This window comes from Calypte anna, chromosome 3, assembly GCF_003957555.1.
Source record: "Calypte anna isolate BGI_N300 chromosome 3, bCalAnn1_v1.p, whole genome shotgun sequence".
NCBI classification, from domain to species: domain Eukaryota; kingdom Metazoa; phylum Chordata; class Aves; order Apodiformes; family Trochilidae; genus Calypte; species Calypte anna.
The window spans coordinates 49,456,861-49,479,004 of record NC_044246.1 but is presented as its reverse complement, the minus strand read 5'-3'; the positions used below and the strand labels follow the sequence as shown (position 1 = coordinate 49,479,004).

General features: G+C 47.2%; 1 long non-coding RNA gene across 1 annotated transcript in view; it reads right to left on the bottom strand.

Annotated features, from left to right (window-relative positions):
- Nucleotides 1–2,694: 2,694 nt before the first annotated feature.
- The window catches only part of LOC115598110, a 31,522-nt gene continuing 12,072 nt past the window's right edge, over nucleotides 2,695–22,144 (bottom strand). Inside the window, exons 2-3 of the long non-coding RNA XR_003987390.1 lie at nucleotides 3,032–3,105; nucleotides 2,695–2,917 (exon numbers count right to left, since the gene is read on the bottom strand). This is a non-coding gene — a long non-coding RNA (uncharacterized LOC115598110). The remainder of the gene's footprint in view (nucleotides 2,918–3,031; nucleotides 3,106–22,144) is intronic.

The window sequence follows — 22,144 nt, the reverse complement described above, 5'->3', positions numbered from 1 at the left end:
GCAGGGTTCACATCTTCACAGGGAGTGAATTGCTGCCTCTTCCTCCTGTCTGGACCAGAGCTGGAGAAAGAAGACTACCCAACTCTGGCCCTTCCTCCAAAGTAGGATTTCAAGGGGGCTGGGCTAAAAACAGGGCTACTCTTGTCCTAGGGAAAGAGCAGGACGGCAGGGAGATCTCTGTAGCCAATGGTCCTAGTCAGGCTGCTCTGGAAAAGAATAGGATGAGGTCTATCAGATAGCAGGCTTTTCTATCAAACAGACATTGGAATGTCCTATCAGGTTTCACACCCTTGTGGGAAAAAAAGTGGCTTCTTTTCAGAAGGTCTTGATTAGCCAAAGCATCCCTAATGACTGTGTTTGAGACAAATTGAAAAGTAAAGATTAGGGGAGAAAGGGGGAGAAGGTGAGGAAAATACTCAATATAGGGGTTGGAGGAGGCACTCTGGGGTGTGAAGAATGTTTTTGGTCATAGTAATAGAAGTTTCCTATTACCTTTGGTCAGAATAACTTTCTGGGAGAGTGGGATGCAGTAGACCAGATTTCTTCATCTCTGAGTCTAGGGTTGACTTAGCTAGTATGTTTATACCTAGGAGAGAGGTCACAGCTAGGTATCCTGAACAGAAACAATGAGGTTGTGATATGTCTCTCTCCTTAGCTGACAGCCCCCTTTCTGGATTAAGGAGTACCTTGGTGGCTTCTGCAAATGCCAGGCTTCAGCCCTGGGGATAGTAGGAATTGCTCATACTACCTTGCAGTGCCCGGACAGAAATATTGCAGCTTATCATCACAGAGCCTATGTCTATTTGTGGCTTTTTCCCTGCAAAGCTTGATCTCCTGTGCAGGAAGCCAAACCCAGGGCTGTCAAGCAGGTCCTTCCCCGCTAGCTCCTGGCAAGGTATAGCTTTTTGGGGTGTCTGATGAAGCAGGGTATTCTTGCTCAAGGGTCCTATTGGAACATCTCATGAGGGTCACAGTCCCTTGGTCACTTTGTGTATGGTTTGCAGATGCCTTGGAATCATACTGCATCCACTCAACATGGGGAGAGCTCTCTGTCCTGGTGCCTGCACACTCACTAATCCATCCTGACATCTGGATGAGGACTTCATGTGAGGCTGTCAGGGTTGGTTACTGATGCTTGGCAGCACTCCCATGCTGGTCCTGTGTGAAGACTACAGGTCAGGTCCTCACAGGGGGCTCAGCTGGGTGCAAACTTGCAGAGCATCAATGTCTGGCAGCTCCCTGAGCAATTTCCCATCTGACTTCTGTCTTTATTTTATGCCTGGAATGTAATATATATGCAAGCCTGTTTCTAAGGAGAGATGTTAAAAGTTACTCCCCTGAGCAGCAAGGGTTGGCATGACTTTTTATTACAGGGGAAAAAAAGAATTGACACTGAAATCAACTATTTTTCAATGTAAACTTGACTACCAAGAGCTCACCTGGAGCAAGCTTAAACCAACAGAGAAATCACCCTCCCTCTCTTCCCTGGCAAGTACCTGGCTCCAGGTATCATAGACCACCCTACAAAATCTTCTAGATCGTTCCTATTAGATGAAGCCTTGCCCAGAGGCTTTGCTGTGGAGTGCAGCCAGCCCCAACAGCCTCATGAAATTGAAGAGGAGTGCACTAAAAGGTAGGAAAGGATATGGTGTGCCCGAGCTTTTCCTTGCAAGGAAATGCTGTTCAAGAGGAGCCCTGGGAGAGATGGATACCAGGACTTGGGCAGCAGGATGCAGTCACTTCCAGAACCTGTAGAGAGTGGGATAGGACTGCAGTGAGGTTAATTTGGACCTCAGGACGTAAAGCTGACTGGAAGCATCAAGGGGTGATTCAGCTGGCTGTTCTGCTCTCAAGTGCCCGCAGCACATTGCAGTGCCATTGAAGGAGGATATTCAGTGACAAATCCTCATTTGGTCTGCATGAAACTGTCCACCTTGGGTTTTCCAGATGTGTTTCAGAGGAGGCTGTTCTGGATGGCTGAGATGGAGAAGTGAAAGAAACTTCAAGCAGGTTTGCTGGCTGCAGCTAGAGATCCCCAGGCAGGACTACTATCCCCAGGGCTCAAACAGTGGATCTGGGGGCTGGGGTGGGGTGGCTGAGCCAAGAGCCCCGCCTGGAGTCCCAGCAGCTTTTTAGTGCTTCCTCTCCATTGTGCCTCCCTGCTCAAGCACATTGTGGGTTGCGTGGGCAGAGCATCCTACTGGGAGGAGGGAATTGCTGGCGTTGGAAAGCAAAGAGAAGCTTGGTTTTAAATAGCTCAATTGGCAAGACCCATTGCAGCCTGCAAACTCAGCTAATTCAGCTAAGGAAAAAAAAAAAGGCAGGGAGGGGTAAAGGCCTGGATCCCCAGACCTGAGGGTGGGCAGAAGCACAGGGCTGCACTGTGGCTGCTAGTCAGGCAGTGGAGAGGCAGTGCCATTCCATATGAAGCTGGCTGGGGGCTCAGCCAGATCACTGAGCATCTCTGGGATGCCCCAGTCTTCTCAAGGCACCCATCCCTTTTGCAAAGGGAAACAGACACCTCTAACAGGGTAGAGGAGCCTCTTTTCTGTGGTTGGCAGAAATAGCTGCAGGGATTTTAGTTTTTTAATTTTTTAATATTTTTTTTTAAGGAGTCTGACCCTTTTCCTTTATAGCTTTGGATCTTTTGGATCAATGTGGCTGAAATGTGCAGTGGGCTACCCTCACATGAAAGCCATTTCAAGTGCTGATTAAGTCTGCTTATCCTCACAGAGCCTTCTGCTGCTGGTCAAGACCACAGGATTTCCTTGGAGAGTAAATGCACATTATTATGCTCAGCACATGTTTAAAAGTTGGGGCTGATCTGCTTCTTCTGACTGGGGAGGTCACTGTGATGCTTGTAAGAAAAACATGTCAGATGAAAAACCATTTCTCTGTTGGAGAATGGCCACAATGCCTGTGGAGACAAAAATGGGGTGAATTTGGCTTCAGTGTTGGTGAAAGTGTGGGAAGCCTTTGTTAGCCTGGACAGCACTGATGCTGATTTGCAAATCAGTCCTTGGCCCCTTACCCTGGGTTTACATGCTCAGAAGGACATCAGGGTGAGACTGGTGGGGGTTCTGCTGTCAGTGTGCTTTGAATAACCTGGAAGAGAAAGGCAGAGTCAGGAAAACAAAAAATAAAGGGACAGGATTAATCTCCTGCCTAAACTGAATCTTTTTTTCCTGTGCTGAAGTTGCTTTTCTCTCAACTTGCAAACTTCTAAGCTGTTTGGCTTGTCTTCCCCTTTACCCTCCATTTTTCCTTCTTTGATCTAAGAAAGCAATTACTAATTGAAACCAGTCACCTGGGACATATTTAGGAGTGTGACTCAGCCTTTGCAGTAGTGAGTGGCCAGGGCTCACAGCTGTTGAGCTTACACAGCTGGGTGCAGGTGACGTTCTCAAGGGCTTTTTTTTTTTTTTTTTTTTCCCCTTAAGTCTCCTATTTTCCTCAGTTTTAAATCGCCTGCTGCTCTTTCCTGCTGGTATTAACTGGCCTTTTTTAAAAGCGTGCATGAACCTGGATCATAGGCATGGGCAACGTAAAAGAGTTGGAAATATGGTTCTCCAATGCATCTCATGTGACTGGCTCTGTGAGAACCCTTTCCAAGCTTTACCCTGCCTTTTGTTTAATTTTCATATCCCTATGACTCAAGAGAGTATAGACTGCAACATGATAGGTATCTCTAACTCTCTTCCCTGTCTGCTAATGATATGGATCACTGCGTTTACCTCTAGGGAACTGAGCTGTACTTTTCAAGGGAGCTAAAGAGAGCCAAGAAGTTTGATCCCCTGGGCACCAGTAAAGCTCCTGACCTCTGAGCATCATTTTGCTGCCAGCTCAGTGTCAAAAGAAGAGGGACTCAGTCATAAAAGTGCTTCAGAAAGTTGAAAAAGTGCTGAGACCCACTCAGTTTTTTTTCCTGTGGGTGGAAGACTGTTTGTCTCTTGTGTTTGTGCTTCTTTAGACAACAGCAGAGATATTTTGCTGTCCTGACTCTGGGTGCCAAGTCCTAGAGGGAGAAGCCCCTGCTGCTGAATTATGAGAGTTTCAAGCTGGAAAGTATCTTCCACTTTCACTGCCTTGTTTTGTAAAAGGAAGCAGGTAGAAGTCCTTGCATTTTCTTTATGTCAAAAAGAGATCTGAAAGTGTTCTGTGGCCTGAGGAAAGTTGCGCGTGAGCCCCCTTCCACGTGGTTGCCCCTTTCCCTGGCAGACCCAGGTCTTTTCCACAGTTTCCTAGTTGCATCTCTGGGAAAAAGCAATGCTTTGAGGCACATGCTCTGGCTGTTGCAGTGGTTAGCAGGGCAAGTTTCCCCCTGCTGCATCAGTGCTGGGCTGGCAGCCCTTGGTCAGGGCTATGACTCAGTGCCTGGCAGAGGCAGGGAGGGCAGGCGGCAGCCCCCAACCTGTGGCTGAACAGGGTTGGCTTTGTGCTGGATGGCTTAAAAGAAGCTTTATGACTCCTCTCAGCACAGCTTGAGTCCCAGCTCCTTCACAGGCGCCTCTTTGTGGGGGGGGTGATGTGGTCCCAGGCTGGAGGAGAAGCTGGGCAGGGGGTGGGAAGCAGCCCTGTGCTTCCCCTTTGTGAAGCAAAGTCCTCAGAGTGATTTAACTCTCATTGTATCCAAGGGGAGGTAGGTGCCCCAACAGAGTCACTGGATGCATCATTGGGCTCCAGAAACAGCAGCTCTTGCAAGCTAGGGGTCACAGGTCTCAGATAGGTCCCCTATCATTATAGGGGAATACTTAGTAACATATACCTTGCCAAGAGTCTCTTAATTACATGTAAATATGCAAATCTGGGGCTGTGCAAGGTTTTTGTTCCACTGCTTGGTTTCATGTTTAAAAAAACCACCAAACCTTCTGCAGCTGTTTTCTCTCTCAATTTCAGGGACAACTGTATGAACAATTGTTTTTACAGCTTGCCTCTTAAACAAAAATATCAATTTTTGGCTTGCCTGAACTAAACAGTTTCTGGATGATGTTTTCTGAAGTTGTTTTTCCATTCTTCTCTCATCCATTTATCCAAGTGGGTAATGAGAGTCAGAGATGTTCTCCTGTCTCTCCTCCTGATGCCTCTGTCTGTGTGGCACAGCTCACCCATTTGTGTAAGGTTCCTTGATGGGAAACCCAACAGCCAGAGCCTCCCTGCTACCTCCACTGTTGGCCATGAGCACATTAATTTCTCCCTCACCCTCTCCAGGCAGACATCTGCTGCTGTTTTTCCAGACTGCATTGTGCCAGGATGATAAAGCACAGAGACTGTCTCTACAGCTATGCTAGCCACCTCATAAGACCTAAACCCACCACCTCTAAAGGGTACTTTAGAGGAAACAAATGCTGAGACCCACTGTGCAGCCCCTGTTATCCAGTGCCAGAGGATCTTCAGGAGGGGAGTAACTCCACATTGCTGCTGATGGGTTCCTCTCCTTCCTCAAGTGCTGGATGACATCATGCTAGGGTGATACCTACCTGTTGATGGAGCTTATTGCAATGTATGTGCTGGAGTTGCTCCTTCTGCAGCTTTTATCTAATTCTGCTTGAATTCCACCAAACTCCACAACAACTACCAGGCAAGGAGCTAAAAACCAGAAGTTTTTAAACGCTATCTGCAGCTGACCTGCTCCTGTTGCTGCTAAAACTTGCTGCACAGTTTCAGTGCTCTATCACTTCTTCCTTGTCACCTCAGCAACACTGGCATGGCAGAATGCCTAGAGTACATGCAGGTCATGCATTTGCATTGCAGAAATCCTGGGCTGGCACAAGATGAACCTGGCCTTAAACATGCGTAGAAACAGCTGAGATTGGGTAATTTGCCTTCTAGGGATGCCACCAAGCTCACAGACAGGGCTGCCACATGCTATGGCAATACCTGTGTGGTAACAGCAATGCTTACAGCAGCTGTGCTAAGGTCTGCCAGCACAGGACTTGTGCCCTGGTGAGAGCGGGAAGTGCAGATGACCTGCAGGTTAAATCCTTCTGCTTGCAAATCCTGAGCTTGTGCCAGGTTTCATGTCTTCCCTGCTGCCTGCAGCTGCAGGCAGCAGTGGTGGTAGCATGGACCTGGAGATGGATGTGCACTAGCACCCTGGGCTAGTGGCTGTGTGGCATCCCAGACCTCCAACTTCAAGTGTGAGCTGCTCTGCCATCTGCACTGGCATGGTTGGCTTGAGGCTCATGTCTACACTCATGGCTAGTTTGGATGCTCCCAGCCACACAGATAGTGTCCAGGCCTGTGAGTCCCTTCCTTAAAATCAAGCACATTTGTCAGAGGAAGAATGAGTAATAAAGATAATCCTGATATTACTGAAGAGGGAGAAAGCTGTATGCAGGTCTCATGGAGAAACTGCTGTGTGAACATCTCTCTGACCTTCAGTTGCCACTGCATCCCAGATAAGAGCCATTAGGATGGTTGGTGTGTCCAGCCGCAGTGGAGGATCAGGACAGGCAGACAATGCCAGCAGAGGTGGCTAATCAGGTCTCAGTGCAGCAACTTGATTTCCCTGATCTGTACCAGCAGCTTTTGGGTCATTTTCAGGCCCCAAAATCACATCTGACTTTGGGGGCCTGCATTTGCACCAGAAGAGGTCAGAGAGCATGTCATGCTGGTGGACTCAGCAGTGTAGGAGCTGGTGCCCATCCAGGAGGTGATGTGCAAGCATGCTTGCAGTTGCATGGCTGGACACTGAACCTACACTGTTTCCCAGCAAGCCTGAACAGAGGCAGAGCAGTGGTCAGGTATGCAGGAACTGTACAAGGCCCTTTCCTTCATTAAGGCTTACCTGGGTAACCTTCCCTAGAGCTGCACCAAGAGCACCAAGCTTGTTGAGCTTTGGTTGGGCCACTCAGTATTTACAGGCTGTAATGCAGAGGGAAAAACCTGGGATTTCTTTCTGTCTCCAGTTAGTCCTTATGTTTCTGGGCCAAATGAGATTTGTAACCAAAAGGTTTGCCCCAAGCCCAGCTGGGAGAAATCAGCCCCAGAGCACTCAAGGTTGGCAGATTGGCACCACATCCATTTGCAGGCCAGGAAATCCTGGTGCTTGGCTACTCTGCAGCATTTTTGAGACAACTGTCACACATGGACCTCCACCCAGAAACCCATGCAGCTGTAGCACTTGGAAGAAACCAGAGCACCTGAACATGCTGCAGAAGAGCCTGGTGCTATTTTTAAATGGCTCCTTCAACATGGATTATAAACTAAGACTCAAAGTGGAAAAAGATATGAGATAAAACATCTCTTTAAAGCAGGAAATAGCTCGCTAGCAGACATATGGGGATGCTAAAGCCAAGCCAACAGGTAAGTCAACACAACTACTAGATGTTATTTTAGTTCTTGAAAGTGGCAGGATATATTTTTAGCACCAGGATTTTATGGTTTTTAGGTCTGAAAGACCTAAAAAAGGCTGAGAGTCAAGCCTGCTTTGCCAAGGCCCATGGCTGTAATTGGGCCTTGGCATTAAAAAAATGAAAAAAAAAAAATTAAAAAAGGCATTAAAAAAAAAAAAGCCAAGTAGCTACGGAATTCAAACAAAACCTGTTGCAAACCATGTGGGCTGGGAAGATGAGGTGAGGCTGGGGAGAAAATGGTTAATGGAGCAGTTCACTGCTTTTGCCCTCTATGTTGAAGAGGGTTTGAGGGGATTTAGTGAGAATAAATGCCTGTCTCCTGCAGTAAGAGGGATCACAGCTGATCACAGGGTAAATACTGCCTTGTGGCTCTTGATTTAGGTGGTACACAGAGTCAGGGTGATGAAAGCTGGGCGCTTGAGAAAGGAGGGGAGTTCCAGCTCATCACTGTGAAGCAGCTTGCCTTTGCTAAATTATTTGAGGGAAATAACTGATTTTTGGATAAGAGAGATTTGTGTGCAGGCTGCTCCTATAGGTTCTTCTTCCTGAGGAGCAGCATTGAGGCTCATCACTGTCTATGGCACAGATTTCAGTTAAACTAATCCTGTAAAAATGCTTCAATATCCTCTTAATTCCTTTTAAACCAGACTTTCCTCAGGATAGCTGCAAGCAGATTCTGGAATTCATGGCAGCTGGACGAGCTGAGGTGCTGGGTGGGGAGCTGGAAGAGCTGGTGGGTCTCACCGTCCCCTGCCACACTGTAACAGGACTTGAAATTTGGGTCACTGGAAGGCCTGTGGCATGGCCAGACTTATTTTTCTGTGTGAAAATTTATGTGTGTGGGGGCAACAATCTTAAAAATTCTCTCTCCCAGCTTTCCACAAAACTCCCAGCAGAGCATGCAGTCATTTGGGGCATATGCAGGTAGGTAGCCCACACAGGTTTGCTGAGTCTGGAAACAAGACAAACTCCAACCCACCAAGTCTCAGGTTCCTGTAAAAGGCTTTTTCAAGTCATAAGATCTTTCCACAAGGTGAGAGCACTGTGCCATGCAATTTTCAGGCCTCCCACAACAAATCTAGGGGGGAGGAAAATCATCTCTGTTTCACAGGTCCTGGTGGAGCAAAAGGTCTACGCCCAAAGTTATGATTTTCCTGCATCGGGATCCGAGGCTGCTGTTTTTTCTTGGAGCTAGATGGGAAGAAATGCCACAGAACATAGAAGGAGACAGAGAGGGAGGAGGCAAAGAGAAAATGGAAAGAGACAGAGAACTGTGTATGATGAGAGGCTGTTTGAGATACTTAACAGACTATCGAGCATGTCAAAACAATGTTTTCTGTCATCTTGTACAAACCTCCCATGATTTTACAGGGACAATATCCATGGTTTATCATCAACATCAGTTTAAGCACAAGCCTGAGTCTGCTCTAGTCTCTCATGCTCCTGTGAGCCCTGTCTTCTCCATTCTGAGGACAAAGCCACATAGTCACACAAGCATCAGCAGAGCAGATCCATCAAAGCAGGGCTGTCATTCCATGAGCAACCTCATGTCCCACTGCCATATGCACAAGGGGTTTCACCCAGAGATTGGTTCCTGAGTCTGTCACTCAGCTGGTCCCCTACTCCACTGTGGGAGCACTAGTCAGAAGATGCATTTGACCCTCACTGCCCTTCAGATTCCTTAAAGACTTGGGAAGGAGGGTTGGAAGGAGTATGGCTAGGCTGGTTTCTGGCAGCCATTCCTAGAGCAGGTGAGATGCAGTTCAGATGATTCCAGGAGGAGGTGGGTTAGGGCAGGAAAGTCACGTAGAGAAGCCTAGGAGGACCCTAGCTCCTCTGCTTACACAAAAGAGAGATGATAGCAGTGTTTGAGGTAAACACTCTGTCTCCAGCCACGCTGATTCCGGCTCGCTGAGCCCAGACAGGCCTTTCAGGGAAAGTCTAAACATTAACAAAGCAAGCGGTGTGCACACAGCGGGGCAGCTCAAACACAGCGTGGGTGGTGTGCTGAAGAGCATTTGCACACAGGCATGGCATAGAGGAGTCCTCCTCGATTCTGGAGGTGCAGTGTTCAAGGCTGTCTTGTATCAACTCATCAAATATTTGTTTGCATCTGTGACCTTCAGACTTTCCCATCAATGGGGTGATTTTGGCTGTAGGTATACTGGCAGCCACTTTGAATTTCAGCATGGGAGCAGGACAGGACAGAGGAGCTCCTTGCAGGTAACATTTCTCCAAGCAAATCAGATTCTCCTTACTGATTCAATGTGGTGGCCAAAGTCCTCTTTGTCAGTGGTGTACAACAAAGCACAAACTCTTTCATGATGCTTTTTGGGCAGGCTTGACCCTGTAGGAGAATTTGAGGTAAGTGGGACAGAGCTGATATGGTAAAGGTCCTCTCATTCACAACTAGTAAATAGGCATCCTTTGTCCTGAAATGTATCTTCCCATTGCACAGATTTTTGTGCTTTTTGAAGCTGAACTTCAGACTTTCAAATCCCAGGGATGTGGACTCAGTATGCACAGGTAGCAGGAAGGTACAGGAAAGGCTTTTCTCATCAGTGGCTTCTCTTAGAGGCTGCCTGATTCTCAATGTGCATATGCCTGCTTCCTTTTGTGTTTTCCAAGTGGCACCTGCAGTTCTCACTGATTATGGCAATATTCCCTGCTGCTTATAGATATTTAGGCAGAATCATTGCTGTGCTTTTCATTAGCTAAATGCAGCATTGCCAACTGGACTATTTCCCATTCATATTTTTGTCTGAGGAAGCTTCCCCTTATGCTAGATGTCTCTTCTTCCCAGCTTTTGAATCACTGCCCCAACCCAGCTTGCTTTGGCCCCTGGGCAGGGTGCCCCAGCAGTCTTGCTGGGCGGCCTTGCTGATTTGGTAACCTGCTTGTTTTCAGGCTTATTTGAACTCAGTCACATCCTTCTTGGCCACTCTGGGTTTGCTTGTTCCTTTGTAGCACAGAAAGGGAACAAACTCAGCAGCTGGTGATGGCTGCGGCTACCAGCAGCATCTTATTCTTGTTTCAAGTCCTGTTTCCTCTTTCCAGAAAGGCAAACTGCTATAACTGGGCTGACAGTGACTATGGGCAGAGAGGAGGATTTGAGCTGGCTGTGTGATTAATTGAAGGCTCTTGCTCAGTGTGCCAGTCCCTCATGAGAATGCCAGCGACAGTGCTACAAATCTCTGGTAGTTAAGACTTTCGGCAGTGTTGACCAGAAGTCAGTTGGTTTTGTGCTCTGCTGTTGAGGTGCTGTTTTCATATAGATACCCTTCTGAACCCTGGAGGGTGTATTTTTTCCTCAGGACTTAGGTTTAATATAGCAACGAGTTTTAGAAATGGGCAGTAATGCACTGCAGTGTTTTCTGGCAATGGGAATTTGGGAATTTGGCAGACCCCTGCCCCGGCCATTTTACACGTGGTCACTGTGAGGAGGTCAAATGGCATCAGCTTCTGGAGACACAGCAGTGGCTGCTGAAACATCAGTTCTGCATCTTCTTGCCTCATGGTGGTCCATCATAGGGACAGTGTGAATTAAGCATGTCAAGTAGAAATCTTCCCCTGTTCTTGGTCACTCATCATGGGGAAGCCCAAGGCTGGTTTCCAGGCCAGGAGAAAGAAGCACAAGGGTGAATTCACACTCAAATGCCTGTCGAGACATGAGCCCTATGTTGGAGTGAGGATGCTCGTCAGTGCAACTGTCATGATGGGGAGAGATGAGTCCCTTTATCCTGTGGCATATAATGAAGCAACATAATATTTTCATTCTGCTTCTCTTCCTTCAGCAGTGTGCTTGCCTGGAAAACTTTCCAAATCGGCAGCCTTGGGACTATGGTTCTTCAGACTCACCAAGAGGGCCTGTGGACCTGTGCCTGCAGCCACCAAGCTCACCCAAATTTCTTCCACATGTGACTGTGCCACCAAAGCATCATCATGCATCCCATGGGGAGACAGTGGACTCAGTTCCATCCAGTCAGTGTTTTGCACTGCATGCTGCTGCCGTCCTCAGAGTGCTATGGTGTTACCTGGCCACCAGCCTGACTCCAGTAGGCTCTGCCTCTGAGGGTGCAATGTACTGGCATAGGAGAAATGTCTGGCCCCAATGTGCTCCACAGCTTGGGTTAGCATCATGGTTTTCATACAACTGGCATGGTCAGGAAGCATCCTCCCAAGGAAGCTCAGAGTCTGGTCTGGGCCCAGGAAACCTCTCCATGCCAGTAGATTCCCTCAGAAGCACTTCACCTCCATTTCCCTGAATATTGCTTTCATTGCCTATGTCTGGTTTTACTTTAAGCTTGGTTGCTGTCTCTGCTGTGTGTGTTTGTAATGTCAGCAGAATAGATTATTGGTGCTGATTCTGGTTGCAACATGTTAATTCAAATATGATGCTCTTTTATTCAAGTGGGTAAAAATCCTCAGAAGAGGTGGTGTCTTCTAATCTGTACTTCCATCCCTTTGGAGACAGAGCTATGCAGAAACATCTCTGGTGGCACGTTACACTCTTTTTCGTGTGGCCCTGGATGTGTTTTTTTGTTTGTTTTAAACTCTGAACATCTGCTTGATGGATATTTAACCTTTGCTTTTAAAGATATTCATGTCAATATGCAGATCTCTCAGAGATGCTGGAAAGTGGCATTTGTGAGGAGCAGGGCTGCTCTCCATCTCAGTGATCCAGTGAGACATCTTCCCTGTCTCCATCAATTAGGATATTGCTTTCTGTCTCATGCCCCCCAAAACCTCTGGGCAGTGCTGTTAGTGTAATGCAGGTTGGCCTCAAAGTTAGCAGTCAGATGGATTTGTGTCTACCACATCCAAAAATCTTGTATCTTCATGGCCATGTAGCCATTTTCCTCAAGTCTCCTGGCTGGAGATTTGCAGTATGTGCTGAACTACATGGACAGACTGTGGCAGGAATATGTTCTCCAGCATAGTGGGGTGTGTGCTGAGCCTGAGCCATACACTGTTGGCTTCTGCCACATACACATGTCAGTGCTGGTCTCTTTCAACTCTGAAACCATTTTCATTTAGGACATACAGTGTGGGGATTCACTTCCAGGACTAATATCATAGTCTCTCTGTCAGCTTGTTAGCTGAATGCCAAGCTAAGAATGAACTTGTTGTTTAAGGAGATGTTTGGCTCAGTACTTCTACCTACAAGTCAGGATGATGTACAAGTCTGACCCCACACAGATAGGGGTCCCCACATGCACTGATGCCAGGGACAAGTTGGGCATTCCCCCATCAGGAAAGCTGGGAAAGGCTGTTAAGGTCAGCCTTTCAAAATACGGCTGTGCCAGCGAAAAGTCTCCATGTGATGGAAAAGTAAACAAAAAAAGAGCACCAGGGAGCAGGCAGAGTTTGCCGTAACCACCAGCTCTTCTTGTCTAGTTGGCAGAGACATGCTTTATGTGTCCCTCTTGGTTTTTGTTGGTGTTTTTTTGTTTGGTTGGTTTTTTGGTGGGGTGGCATTTCTTTTTTCAATAGGAAATTGTGAGCTCATGATTTAAGCGGAGCCCCAGGGAACAGGAATCTCCAGAGTGGCTGGCAGGGTGCAAAGCTGATGGCCAGGGTAGGACATGCATGTCCACTCACTGGGCATTGCTCAGCTGCTTTGCCAAATTCCTTCCCCTCCCCTCTCCTCAACCCAGACTCTCTCCCCACAGTTCTCCCTTTGCTGCAGGTGGGATGAGAGTAATACCACCACAGCATCCTAACCTGGGAATGGTCTTGCCTCTGAAAGTGATCCCTGCTTCTACTCTCTCCCAGGTATTGATTATTTTTTTAAGCTGGATCAGGCTGATCCCTGATCAGGCTGTCCCCCAAGTCAGGGGCAGGGTGAGCTAGGGCAGGTGGCCAGGGGCAGGGAAAAAGTGTGCTGCCCACGACTGTAGGAAGTCAGGCAGCACAGGACTGCTCGATAAGTTTGCTAGCAAAAGCACTGCTAACATCACTCAGGGAGAGGCAATAACTCTTCTCCAGCTGGCTGTTGTGGCTGGAAATGTGGATGAGAGTCGGGTCCCATGAGTCACTGCACTCTCCTGCATCCCGAAGCCACCCAATTACAGCTGCCCTGCTCTGTCTGTCATGGCTGAGGTGGCAGGGACCCGTCCAAGCCACCCGTGCAGGAAGGAGGTGGTGTCCTTCTGTCATGAGCCCCTGAGATCTCTTGGGAAAATCAGCACCAAAAATACTGCAGCAGAGGCTCCTGGAGCTGGCATGGCTGCTGTTGTGTACCATGACATCCATGGGAGCCACAAAAGTCTGCAGCATCAGAGAGACAGGCCCTTGCTAATACATCCCAATGACATGCTGTCCTGCACTGAACCCAAGAGCATGTGCTGGCTAATGCACGTTGGCAAGCACATCTCCCAGACTGGCTGGGAAAGCCCCAGGAGATGTCGAGATCGCAAGATCTGTGCTGGAAAAATAAATGAGTGTATCTTCCTGTGACAACTCAGTCTCAAGCACATGAAACTTCTCCCCTGTGGCTTCTGCCCGGAATATTAATGCTGAGACATATTTTGTGTTATTTACTCAACTCTCTCCCATCTCTGTTGGAAGGAGCAGGGGTGTGAACAAAGCCTGGGCTCTGCCTGAAGATTGTAAGCTTCAGCCATTACAATTCAGCTGCCAGAGGAAGCAAACCTCCCTGGCTGGGGCTGGAGGGGACACAGCCACTGCTTCTTCAGAGGTTATTAACAGCAGCTTCCAGCTGCTGTAGGACAGGTCCTTGATTTGTATCAGCTTTCCAAGGATCAGAATGTGAAGGGGCCTTTGTCTGCCCGCAGTGTGACAGTGACCAGTAATGGGCACAATGGGACCTCCTCCTTGTTACAGGTCTGGCTGCAGAGCAGCTAATCCAATATCATTAACAACAACCAGAACAGATGTGACAAAACCTAAACCACTAGTTTTCTCTAAAAGGATTCCTCCTTGGCATTGACCTGCCCAAAGATGAAGGAAAAAAACATTATTTTGTATATAGTGGAAGTCCCCCCACATTTCAGATTGCTCTGGGGAAAGTGGAAATAACTACAAAAAATACAGACCAGACCAGGTCTTCCTCTGGCAATCCAGTGTTGGAGCAGAAGCAGCTTACAGAGTGGCAGAAATGTCACTGGAAGTGGTCTGGCCCAAGGCCTTTCAACAGCTCCCTGAAATGCTCTAAGGAGCTGGAAACCTTAATCTTCAAGCAGAAATGTACTCAAAAGGCAAGACTTGGAAACCACATCATGTTGTTCCTGTCTTTTTCTGTTCAACCTGCCATGCAGCCCTCACTGGAAGGGGAGGTACACAGACTGCAGGAAGTACTTCTCCAGTATACGGACGCTTTAACAGGTAGCCAAACTTTTCCTGGGAGTGTAGCATCCAGTTTGATGAAGGATGGGATTTCTGACTAGTGAGGGTGAGTTCATGCCTGCTACAGAGCTGAGAGCATGGTGATTACAGCTCTTGCTTATAAATGCAAACACTCAAAAGCCTGATCTGATGAAGCCAGGCTTGAGACTCGAATCCTTGCTGCCCTCTTCCCAAGATATAGGTTGCTTTAACCTTCCAGTGTCAGGTTGCTTTGGTGCAATGATTGTTTCTTCCTTTTAAACACTTTTGAGACAGTGGCTGACAGCACTGCCTGTCTCTGCAGGAGACATTTGCATTCACTGGGGTTATGTGCTGCAGAGTACTGAAGCTTTCACTCAGTGGAGGCTGCTCTGCACGAGTCCTCATCTTTGTACAGAAGGAGCCCCACACTCTTCCATGCAGATACAGGGAGAGTCAAAGCTGAAAAGCTGATAATCTAAGCTGCATCTACAGCTGGTTACAATGGTAAATGTGAGTCTGAAAAGCTGGACAAGATCCTATGCTCACCTCTTCTGACAAGCAGCTGTAGTCACCTTCTTCAGTGCACCTTGGCCTTCAGAAGAGTTAAGTTCTGGCATGCACCTGATCTGAGCTGCTGCTGAGATGAGAGGCTCACAGCAGCCTTACTGACACTTTGTGTTGACTGAGAGCTGTCTTTGACTAGGGAATACTGAACCAAGCCTGGGAAGTGGCTGCTCTGAACAGATACCCATCCATTCCTTAATGTAGAGATGGCTCTCTATTTCTTTTGCATAATTTTCTTTAGTTCTAGGTGAGTGTCTTGCTTTTCTCTGTCTAGGTCTGCATCATTGTAGCTGGGGCTTAATTTGCCTCCATTAAACATCAGAAGAAGTTGCTTTGCTTTGGCCAGGGTGTTAGCCTAGCTCTGTGCTTTGACCATTGTGCCTCTAGGCCTTGGACAAAATCCCCAAGGGACAGTTTGGGAAATTAATCCTTCCAGCCCTTCTTCTATCACAAGCTGGCCATCTCTATCTCTGGGCAGGATGGGAGATACCCCTGTAATGCTGATGGCCCTCTGGCACACGTGCCCCAACCCTCCTTGGCAGAGTCACCAACTCCACTTGTAGATGGAGAAGTCAATAGGAAGATCAGCTGTAACACTGATGATCACACTGCTAGAAGATCATACTGTGCAAAGTATATGCATACAGTAAAAGAAGAAGAAAGGAGTCACCCCAGAGTCACTCAGCTCAAATAAGAAGAAAGTCTGAGTACTGTGCCTTTCAGGCTGTCTCTAAGAGGGAGGTGCTAGGGTAAAGGATGGCACAGGGGAGTTTTAATTTATGCATGTAACTACTGTCTTCTGCAAAGCAGACCTGGCCAGACCAAGGAAGATCTGATCTGCTGCCTTTGATTTGGTGGGAAGTAAAGAGCAGTAGGGAAAAAACCTGTGGAAAAAGGCATGTGAGTTTGCATCAGGAGATGTCTCCTTGATACAGCTGTAACCCACATCCTCTCCATGTTAGCATTTGAGAGTGGCTACCCCCAGCCAGGGCAGCACATCTGCTGGGGCTTCCCCTGCTGCCAGCCAAATAATAGTTTCTATGATGGGCAAAGGTGGGCAAGCAGGAATAGACTTGCTCTGTTGTGACGGGGAGGCATGTGCCTCTGACCTGCTGTATGACCTGCTGTGTGGCACCTGGGGTAGACCATAACAAAGGGATGTTCTTCTGGAGTCAGGTGCTAAGTCTGCATCATTACCAGTCTAGACCTTCATGCTGTTGCAAACAGGCTTGGCCTAAGAGGAAACCCTTCCAGGAGAGAGAAAACAGGGTATGCTCCGTCCCTTGTGAGATGTCCACAGAAGTCACTGTCACACTGGCGGGGTGTGTTAAACCACCAGCAGCCATCCTGAACATGGCTGATTTTTGGCATCAGCTCTGGATCTGTGCTGCCACTGGCACAGTAGGTGAGAAACACATGCGGTGCAACCCTCTGCCTGCCTCATTCGCCAAAGACACGACCTTTGTGGAGCAGATGGTAGGCACAGAAAGCCTGAAACATCTCTGCCTTGAAGCAGACTGTGTCATCTGACCTTTTTTCCTTTCCTGCAGGCAGACACTGGCCACAAGCCTTGTGGGTGGCAAAGCTGAGCAGCCCTACAGCACCCAGTACCCTTGCAGCTCGGCTGCCTCACTATTGCTTCCAGAGAATAATCCACTGAACCCTCCAGGCTCACATCCCTTGCAGCAAGGGTCCATCAGTTGTGCCCTGAGTCTATAGATCTGTGCCTTGCTGTGGCTTCTCCGGTGATGGTTCTGATGGTTCAGCTTGTGCTCCAGTCTCTCTGGTGGGGAGAGAGGGCTTTGTAGGAGCTCTTCTCTGGCTTTCTTCTGTCCTCAAAAAACCTCATGGGAGCTTGCTGTCTTTAGAAGCTCTTACCCTCTATAAAATCTCTTTGAAAGGGCTCAGTGGGTTAAAACATTAAAAGAGGAGGGAATGAGAAGCAGATGCAGCTCTTGCTTAGGTTTATGGACTTAAGAAAGAATGCTAAAGCCATGTTAAAAAAAAAGGAGCTTCTTTCCAGGAAAAGTTTTCCAAAGTCTCAACTTGATTTCCTGTCCAGCATCATGAAAGCCACTCTTTGATAAACAGTGTAATTAAAAAATCCAGCAGGCTTATTTTTTTCCCCAGTTAATTTTCATGTTATAGATTCAGTGGGGGAAGGGAGTGCTTAAAAATAAAATGCCTGTATTTTCTCATATAAACATATCATTCTTAGGAAGACACTTCTTTCTTTGACAAGGATCTTTCTGTTGGAGAACTGCTGCTTAGCTTTGCCCTCACAGCCAAGGGTCAATAAAACTTGCCAGCCTGAGGGAGAAATGAGTGGTTAAGCTGGAGTGGGATTATGCTTGTATTAACAAGGCATTCTATTCTCTAATAGATTCTCCCTCTTAATTCCAAGGCAGTGGTGCCAAGTGATCCCTCCCACTTTCTGTGATCCCCCTTCAATCTGAAACACAGCTGCTGACTTGAAGCACATTTCTTTTCTTAGATGTCACCTTGGGATTTTTTCCCCCACCTCTCTGGATTTCTAGGATGCTTGAACTCATTTCTGACTGTGGTATTGCTGATGTGGATGGGCTGGGCTGCATTTCTAGGATCTGATTCAAAGCCTGCTAAAGGCAGGAGCAATTTGCTGTTGCGGTCAGTGTTCTCTGGAGCAGACACTGTGTAACAGTTATTTCTTTCTTACCCAGACACTCACGAGTAAAGGGGGCAATTTAAAAAAAATAATCACATTTTACTTTAAAAGCAAAGTGCTCAGGCCACGTCTACCAGCTGCTGAGCAGCTGAAACAAGGATCTTGCTTGACCAAGTTATTGCATCAGACCCTCCAAACAGTCAGAGATACCAAATTGCTCACCCCTTGTGAAAACAGAGGCTGTCCTATTTAAAAGGGAGATTTTACTTTCTCTCTTTGGATTTTGTGTTTGAAACAAATGAAGGGCTTTGTGAAGAGAAGGGAGAAAAAAGAAAACCCCAATGGCTTTATGATGAGCATCTCAGAGATCTGCCATAGGTTATGAATCTCTGTGAGGTCTGAGCATCCAGCCAGCATTGCCTGAGTCTATGGAAGGAGAGCACAGCACAACTCACACTGTCCTTACCAGTGGGCAGTAGCTGAGATTGTTGTGCAGTAGCAGAGATTGCTGTGGTTATCAACTGGATTCCTGGGAGGATGAAGGTTTGTAAGTCATTCCCACACTTTTGAATAATTCCACTATGCATAGAGCTAATAGCTCCAGCAGAGGTGTTTCTGCACCATGCACAGTGCATGCAGGCTAAGTGTGCCAGCAGTGATCAGGTTCAGCAGAGAAAATTGTGGGCAATATGGGTTGGATCCATGAAACTCTCAAAAGAAGAGTTTCTACTGACAAAATCAAATTCATGCTTTGCAGGTGGATCACAGGGGGTGGTTAAGCCATCAGTAGGACCTCATTTGTCATGTGGAGATGGAAAATCTGACAGTAAGATTTTCCGTAAAGATGGGCAGCTCCTATTTGGAAGAGCTGCTATCTGCCTGCTAGCAACAGGTGAGGACAGATGAGAGATGCAGCATTTTGAGATGTCAGAAGCTGGAGTGGATCCACAGGCAGAGAGGGCCAGATCCAACATGGTGATGGGAACAGCTCTGCAGATGTGGATGGAGTACTGAGCTTCTACCTCATCTCAGGATCTGACTCAACAGCCCCATTTTTGTCTTGGAAGGTGGATGACATGAGATTATTCACCATCATCAACTGTTGGTGTTCAACATGGTTGACTCAGGGTTTAAAAACTGGCAGATTGGTTAAATGGAAGATGGGAGATGTCTTTTCCTTTGCCTTCTGGGTTGTGGACCTCTGGATGGTGGCAGCTTTCATGCAGTGCTCTTCCCAGCAAGTATGAGGCAAAGTTGTTTGACAGAACATGTCACCAGAGTTTGGTTAAGTCTACAAAAAAGCTGACATTTGCTGCCTCTCACAGACACCTCTGGGGTTTAAATACACCAGATGGGTACAGCATGATGAGAGTGCATCTTGTCTGGCAAGTGACTGCTGCTGTCCCATGTCCTCTCCATGCCATGGGATGCTGGTCCCTGATGGGTGACCCATGGATCCCACACTTTGGATTTAAGTGCCCTGAGGTTATGTGGGAATTCACTGCTTCTGGGGCTGCTCAGTTTTAGTTTGCTGCCTCTCAAAATCTTCAGCTATCCCTGTAACCACAGGAGGCTCAAGGAGAAATGCCAAATGCTCAGTCTCGTGACAAGCCACAGACATCAGAGACCTGCCAGGACAACAAGACTCAGCAGCAATTAGTGATTAAAAAAATATATGTATAGGTAACCCTTGGTAGAAACTACCTGTGTGGGGGCCAAGCTGCAAAGAAAGAGCTGCCAGAGGTGGTGTGTGAGATTTGGGTGGCTATTTCATAGGGAAGAATTAGAGTCATTGGGACTGGATTGCTTATTTGACTTCCCTTGGGCTTCATCCAAAGCCTGCTAAAAGCTAACATGATTTTCTTTTCCACTGACTTTGGCGGGCTTTGACTACAGGATCTTTGTGCCTATAGGGTTATCTCAATTTCCTGGAACTCATTCACTGTTTGAATTTGCTATGTATATTTACTGCCACGGTGCTTTTTTCTTTAACTCACCGTTTGATTGCAAAAAGTTCCTGGCAGCTACTGGTTACAGAAGTGGTGTTACTCTCCCAGAATGGGCCATGCACGTCCCTGGGTGTCCCCTTCTCCATCTGGGCCCAGATAACTCTTAGAACATCACAAGATCCACTATAAGCTTTTCTCTTCCTAGCCATCTGGATCAGCTAAAGAAGATTCAGGAGTGTCAGGAGGCATTATTTGTATTTTTTTTCTTATTTTTATTTTTAGCCTTAGCCTTTTTGAGCCTCAGTCTTTCACACAGGCTGTGTGAAGATGTGTTTGCTCTGCCTTTACTACCTGTTTATTCTCTTGGTCACAGTCAGGAACTGAACAAGTTAGAGCACCCCTGGCCCTACCTGTTCCAAATCCCTGCCTGCACCTATCACTGACCCTTGATCTCTGCATGAGCCTTGTGTCTTCCCACGTGAACTGGGTGACAGTTCTCCTGGAAAGATGGGGACGCCAGAGCTCCTAGATCCTGAGCAGTAATGTGGGTAGGGCAGAACATTTAACTGGCTGGATGAATGAATATGACTTACTCAATCCACTCAACTAATGAACAGCACTGATAAATCAAATATTCCTATTGGCTCAGCTAGGATTTATTTGAATTACTGCAAGTGATGCAGATAATTTTTGGGGTGATTGTGTCTTTTTTCTAGGTGACCATGGAGGAAGAGTAGCCTTGCAGTCACAAACCTTCCTTTTGGGCTGAGAGATGGGGGGGCTGAGGTCAGCCACCCTTGTGACCTTGTGTATACAGCTTGAGATTGTGTTTTTTCAGCAGAACAACAGGCATGGAGACCTGGTTGTTGTCTGCTTTGACTGACAGCTTTTTGATCAGATAAGGATGAAAAGTCATTTTAGGAGCAACAAGGATTTGGGTTTGCACAGTCCATACTACAAACCCTTCCCTCTTTTTCCTTGTACTGACATAATACTAACAATTTCTAGTAAAAGCCTTGGCTGTAAGCATTTAGCACCTTCTGAAAACAATGTGGCCTGACATTTAAAAGCAGAGGAACTCAAAGGGAGGGGGTCGTTTGGACGGCAGAGGCTGGGGTGGAGCAGGGCTGAGCTGCTGCATCATCTGTAGGTCCTCCTACTTGTAGCCCCATGAGATGATTGAGAATTGTTGATGGTGATAGTCCACCCCACTGCATCTCCTGAGAGGCAGATGGTTGTGTCACCTCCAACCTCTCATCCAGGAGAGCAGGTGCTGATGGTTGAGCAATGCTTTGATGATCCTGCCCAAATCGATGCCAAAGTGCATTTAATCCCTAAGCCTTTGATCTGCTCTTTGAAACTAAGTGCCCTCAGTAATATCTACAACTTGCAAACAAGTGTGTAACTTGCTTTTTCACTTGAATGAGGGCAGGTTCACAGGTATCTTTTATAATTTTTTAAGATATTTAGTTGGAGGTTGGAACCATATGTTCTTTAAGGTCCCTTCCAACCCAAACCACTCTGTGATTCTATGATTAGTGAAAATCTGATTTTTTTAGGAAAATGCCTGTTTGTTTCTCATTGAGAGGTTAAGAAGGCCCTTATATTTTGTGAAGCAGGTGGAAAAGACCTGATCTTTTAAACCAGTCCCCTGTCCTTGAGTATTTCTGAGCCTTTCTAGTGGACCTGCACTCCCATGTGAGGGACAGCCCTTTTGCACACATTTATATCCTGGAGAAGGTGTTGTGTGGGGGGGGGATGATCTGCATTTCAAAGGTTGACAAGACAGTCTACAATAAGAAGCAGAGGTAGCTATGCAGACAAGCTTTACATTGTCACTCTCAGGGGAAAAGTTCTCCTTGAGTACACAGAGTCAAAGTGCAGCTGGCAATATATATCGTGCCACGGACAAACTGCAGCTCTCCACAGCGAATGTGCTGGCTTTAGTCTGGGTCACTGCACGGCCCATCCTCTTCTGCTGTGCTGTTGGGACCTCCTGCAGTTCTAGCATGGATGGCTGCCTCTGGGAAGTTCTGCTTGAAGTCTGCTCTTCCAGCACCACGAGGACATGAGGAATCACAGCTGCTCTCAGAAAGTGTGTGCTTAGTCATTTCTAACCCAGGTGGCTGGGGAAAAGTCTGAGGGGGTGACTCCTCAATATATGTTAAGTTTTAAGCATGTTCTGCTGAGTCAGAAAGACCCCAAGATGCATTATTTGAAGGGATTTAGTGGTTTGGGTTTTGCTTGTGTTTTTAAATAATCTTAGCATTTATGTCACGTTTTAGCACTCAGGGTTTACAACA